Source organism: Rhinatrema bivittatum, chromosome 8 (genome assembly GCF_901001135.1).
Source record: "Rhinatrema bivittatum chromosome 8, aRhiBiv1.1, whole genome shotgun sequence".
NCBI lineage: Eukaryota > Metazoa > Chordata > Amphibia > Gymnophiona > Rhinatrematidae > Rhinatrema > Rhinatrema bivittatum.
The window spans coordinates 275,698,851-275,705,070 of record NC_042622.1 but is presented as its reverse complement, the minus strand read 5'-3'; positions in this window follow the sequence as shown (position 1 = coordinate 275,705,070).

Sequence of the window (6,220 nt, the reverse complement as noted above, 5' to 3'; positions counted from 1 at the left end):
AACTAAAAGAAAAACTAGAAGAAAAACTAACAGACATTGACTACAACAACTGCAGTTCTGCTACGGAAACATGGTTAGACTCAACCAAAAAAATAGCTGATGAAATAAACTCCATCAAATCAATACGAAAAAAAGACTCAAAACAAAATAATCCCTGGCATAACGAAAAAGTAAAAAATGCAAAAAGGACTCTCAGGACAATAGAAAAAAGATGGAGAAAACACAAAACAAACGAAACCATAACTAAATACAGAAAACATCTGGCTTTCTAGAAACAACTAATCCTTAATGTAAAAAAAGAATACTATAGCAATAAAATAGAAAAGTTTGCTAACAACCCAAGAACCTTATTCTCAATAGTATCAAATCTCATCAATGACAAACAAGAATCACCTCAAAATCTACCAGAATCAAAATGTAACAAAATTGCCAAATTCTTCAGTGACAAAATTACAAACTTAAGAACCAAACTACCTAATACTACCAAACAAGAAATAAAAATGCAAAAAAGAGACGTTGACCAATGGTCGTCATTTATTGAGATATCTGAGATGGAAGTCGAATCCATGCTAAAAAACCTAAACCTGGCTCCACACATAATCAACTCAATACCAACAATGGACCTAAAACAAACAGCTAACACAGTCTCCCCAACACTAGCTAAAATCATAAACCTATCCCTAGACAAAGGAACAATGCCAGATATATTGAAAGGGGCAATTATTAAACCAATCATAAAGAAAAACAGAGACCCCTTGATCCTGAACAACTACCACCCAGCCTCAAATCTTCCCTTACTAGCCAAACTAATAGAAAAAACAGTACAGAAACAGCTAGCTGAGCACCTAGATAATAACATACTGTACCCGTCACAACATGGATTTCACAAGCACTAAAGCACTGAAACACTACTTCTCTCACTAACAGATAACATTATAAGAGATTTTGATAGTGTAAACATTACATTCTAATAATGCTAGACTTATCAGCACATTCGACACAGTAAACCATAAAATACTACTAAAAAGATTAGAAGAAATTGGACTACCCAGCAAAACAATAAATTGGTTCAGTTCATACCTAGATAATAGATACTTTCAAGTTCAGATCAACAATGTAGTATCAGAAAAAGTCAATCTCAAAACAGGAGTACCGCAGGGATCAGCCCTGTCCGCAACCCTCTTTAATATATACATGTTGCTCTTATGCTATCTACTAGCAGGATTGGGAATCCTACATTACATTTACGCAGACGATATTCAACTAATTCTACCAATCGAGGACACAATAGAGAAAACGTTAAATCTAGCTAACATGTACCTAGACATAATAAAACAATTACTAAACCAAATGGAATTTGTGATTAACATCAAAAAAACAGAATTTCTACACTTAGATCGAAAAAATATCGAAATCATTCAAACCCCAATAATACTTAAAAACAATCAGAAAATTGACTTAGCTGAAAAAGTACGGAACCTTGGAATAATAATGGACCCAGAAATCAATCTAAAACACATATTTCTAAAAGTAAAAGAAGGCTATGCTAAACTCATGATCCTCAGAAAACTAAAACCACTACTAACACCAACAGATTTCAGAACAGTACTTCAGGTGCTGATTTTCTCCAGTACTAGGACTCCCGAATACAACATTAAGGCAACTTCAAATACTTCAAAACACAGCAGGTAGAATATTAACCGGAAAAAGAAGGAGGGACCACATAACTGAAACACTAGTGGAACTACATTGGCTACCCATTGAGCACAGAATAAAATACAAAACCTTATGTACCATACATAAACTAATACATGATGAAAAATCGGACTGGCTAAACACTGCACTACGAATACACGTCCCACACAGGAACTCGCTCAGCAAACAAAACTCTCTTAACCATTCCCTCAGTCAAGACAGCGAGGCTAACCCAGGTAAGAGAAAGGGCATTGTCTTTAGCAGGCCTCACACTCTGGAACACAATGCCTCTAGAGATCAGATTGCAAAGAGATCTCAAAACCTTTAAGAAAAGTTTAAAGACGTGGCTTTTTAAACATGCATTTTTAAAAGAGACTAGAGAATAGAAAATATACAGGAAGAAGCAAAAGAGCACCAGCACACAGCACTATTCTCAGAAATGTGCATTATAATAGCCTAACAATTCTATTTCACAACAAACGTAAGTGTAAAACACAGAGAATATTAATTTTACCTGGGGATAGTACCTTTCAGGTACAACTGGTCATTACCTTTATCGCTAAACAATTGACTGTCGTATAATGATTTTTGAAACCGAACCTTTTGTGGCACCTGTTAGAATGTACTATAGTACACACTCACCTACCTTAATTTATGTGCCTACATGTAAACTGTTGCGATGGTATATAACTTAGCGACGGTATAGAAAAGATTTTAAATAATAATAAATAAAAATAAATTTGGTATAAAATGATAGACTTTAGCAGGAATGCATTGTGTCCTCAAGAACTTGTGCCAAGCTGGGTCAGATCAGTGGTTCATTGAGCCCAACGCCCTGTCTCTGCCAGTGACCAGTCTGGATCAGTAAGAAGAACCTAATATTTCCTAATGGGAAAATCCATTCCCTGATGCTGCTTCTAGAGGTAAGAGTGAGTGACTGATTACCCCAGGTCTGCCTCCCTAATAAGTTTTTGAACCTGTCCTCCAGAAACTTGTCCAAACCTTTTTTTAAACCCATCTATGCTATTAACCTTAATCACATTCTCTGACAGCAAAGTTCACAGCTTAAGTATGCATTGACTGAAAAAATACTTTCTTAAATATGTTTGAAATCTGCTGCCAGTTCCTGTTCATACCCAGATAAATCCAGACTCCTGGGTTTTGCATACCTGCCAGCAGATGGAGACAGAGAAAGTTTCACTGACACTGTATTTAACCTAGTGTGGCCGTGTTTCGCTCATTTGAATGAGCTGCCTCAGGGGCTACAATAATTAAAATTTAAAAATTAAAAACAATGAGATGGATAGAGACATGGTGTCTCATTGTAACTTTGTAGATATGTAAGAACGACATTGTATCTGACAACAAAGATGGATTAAGTGTGGCATTTCAAAGATCATTAAGAAAGCTGTTCTGACCTGCACAGGTAGATATATTTATCCCAGGACAAGCAGGATGCTAGTCCTTACATATGGGTGACGTCACTGATGGAGCCCTATCGTGGGAAAAACTTCTGTCAAAGTTTCTAGAAACGTTTGACTGGCACTCAGGCCACTGAGCATGCCCAGCATGCTATGATATTCTCTGCCACAGGGGTCTCACTCCAGTCTTTGTTTTTCCGCGCTGCTGTGAGCATCGCGGAGATAGGAGCCCTGTGAGTTTACTCACAATTCTGACTGAAAAGTCAACTATTTTTTCTCATATTTTTCCCATTTGGGGTCTCACTTCCCTTTTGTCACCGGATGGTGACAAAAGGTTTCTAGTTTTAGTTTTGTCACCGGATGGTGACAAAACTAATAGCGTTTTTGCGCTTTCACATTGATTTTTTTCTCACAAATTTTTTCATCGGCTGCCGTCGATAGTGACATGGCTTCGGGTTTTAAAAAATGCCCGGCCTGTAATCGGACCATGTCAGTAACAGATCCACATCTTGAATGTGTGATCTGTTTGGGTGAAAAGCATGATATTTCATCATGCTAACAATGTCAGGAGATGACCCCGAAAGGTAGGAAACTTCGACAAGAAAAGATGACACATCTTTTCCATCTTCAACTAGTTCCCTCACCTTCTACTTCGACCAAATCATCTCCAACAGGAGTTACAAAGAAACTCCTTAAAAAATGTCGACTAGAAGGATCCGAAGATGCATCATTGCCAGCCCCGTCGACGTCATCGGCAAGGTCAGTCACAGAACCAAAGCCTAAGCACAAACATCGACATCATCGATCCTCGGCGTCAACGTCGCTTCCCCCTCCGGGAGAACCGACTGCAAAGCGGCATAAAGATGGGGATGTGCCGCTACGGTGCCACCGTCAAAAGCATCAATATCGACGCCTACATCAACATCGCTACTACCACAGACTACACATCATCATCAGGCAAGTAGTGATGGAAGCCTTACAGGCATAAGTTCCAGTGAGCACCCCGATGCCGGTGCTGTCTCCGACGCTTACGGTCATCGATACCACTAACATCCATGTCGATGCCTCTCTTGATGCCGTTGTCATCGGAAATTCTGTCAATGCCAATAACATCGGTACCATCGATACCCTCGATGACTACTCCCATATCGATGTTCTCCTTTTTATCCACATCGATGTCGACCAGTTCGTCGATTCCACAGCCGATATCCGTTTACACTATGGCACCCACCCTACCTCCTGCTAAAAAAGCATCGGTATCAAAACAAAAGACATCGACTAAATCAAAACCTTCGATGCCTAAACATCCATCAACAGCGCCTTATCTCCCTGAGGTTCCAAGTTCTGCTTGAAGCAGTGCTGCATGGTATCCTTACCAAGCGATACCAAGATTTACTAGCCTCCTTGCCATCTAATCCTGTAGAAAAGGATGTAGAAGACACTCCACTTGATGACCCTTTGCCAGGACACTCTGGTGTTCCTTCTCCTCATAGAACTACACCTACTCATCATCAAACTCCAGACTATGACCCTTGGTCTGACACTGAATCAGATGCCTCCTCAGAGGCATTTATGTCTGACCCATCACCACCTCATGCCAGGAAACAATCCCCTCCGGAGGATTTTTCTTTTCCCACTTTTGTACAGAAGATGGTAGACTCCATCCCTTTCAAATTACAAGCAGAGCAGGAAGCCAGACAACAAACTTTGAAGGTACTCCAGTTTGTCGACCCTCCTAAGCAAATTGTTGCAATTCCTATCCATGATGTTCTATTGCAACTACGACGACGACTCTGGGAACATCCCTGAACTGTTCCTGTGGTGAATAAAAGGGTGGATACTACTTATCTTATACAATCCACACCCGGTTATCAAAAGACACAACTTCCCCACCACTCAGTGGTTGTAGAATCGGCGCAGAAGAAGTCTAGGAGAACAAGGGTCCACTCATCTACACCCCCAGGTAAAGACAATAGATTCCTGGATCAACTGGGCCGTAAAGTTTTTCAAGGTGCAATGCTAAACTCCAGAATTTCATCATACCACCTATATATGACCCAGTACCAGAGAAATCTCTGGAAACAAATAAAGGAGTTTGTTCCATCCCTTCCTACACAATACCAAGAGGCTGCACATGCTATCATAAACAAAGGTTTAGAAGCCGGTAAGCACGAAGTCCGAGCTGCCTATGATGGCTATGAGATGGCTTCAAGAGTTGCTGTGTCAGGAATCAGTGTCAGGAGGTGGGCCTGGCTCAAAGCCTCAGATCTAAGGCCAGAGGTGCAGGATAAGCTAGTGGATCTTCCTTGCCTGGGAAACAACTTATTTGGATCCAAGGTACAGGATGCTGTGTCTCAATTAGAAGAGCACACAGAAACATTACGACAGCTATCTTCCCTCCCACATGATTCCTCTACACATACTAGCCGCAGACCTCCACGGAGAGACACCAGACGGCCATTCTATAGACAATGGAGATATTACCCTCCTGCATCCAGACCCAGGCCTTCCAGAACCCAGCAAAGACACAACCACGGCAACAGAGAGCAGCTAGGCCCCAACCAGCTCCGCAAACAGGACCTGCTGCTGGATTTTGAAATTACATCCAGATAACTGAGCCTTTACTCAAACCCTCAGCCAGGACTACCAGTGGGAGGCAGAATATCCAAGTTTTACAACAATTGGACATCAATAACATTGGACCAATGGGTCCTATCAATAATAGACTGAGGATATCAACTCAATTTCATTTCAATTCCCCAAGATTTTCCACCGAGTCACTCTCATCTCAGCGAAAATCACATGCTTCAACTTCAAATAGAATTATCCACCCTTCTGAGAGCCAGGGCTGTAGAGCTGGTACCCAGGTCTCAGAAAGGAAGAGGATTCTATTCACGTTATTTCCTCATTCCAAAGAAAACCGGAGGCCTATGTCCCATCCTAGACCTCAGAAATCTCAACAAATTTCTGAAAAAAGAAAAGTTCAGGATGGTCTCTCTAGGCACCATGCTTCCACTTCTTCAAACAGGAGACTGGCTTTGTTCTCTGGACCTTCAAGATGCTTATGCTCACATTCCAATATTCCCTCCTCATCGCAAGTATCT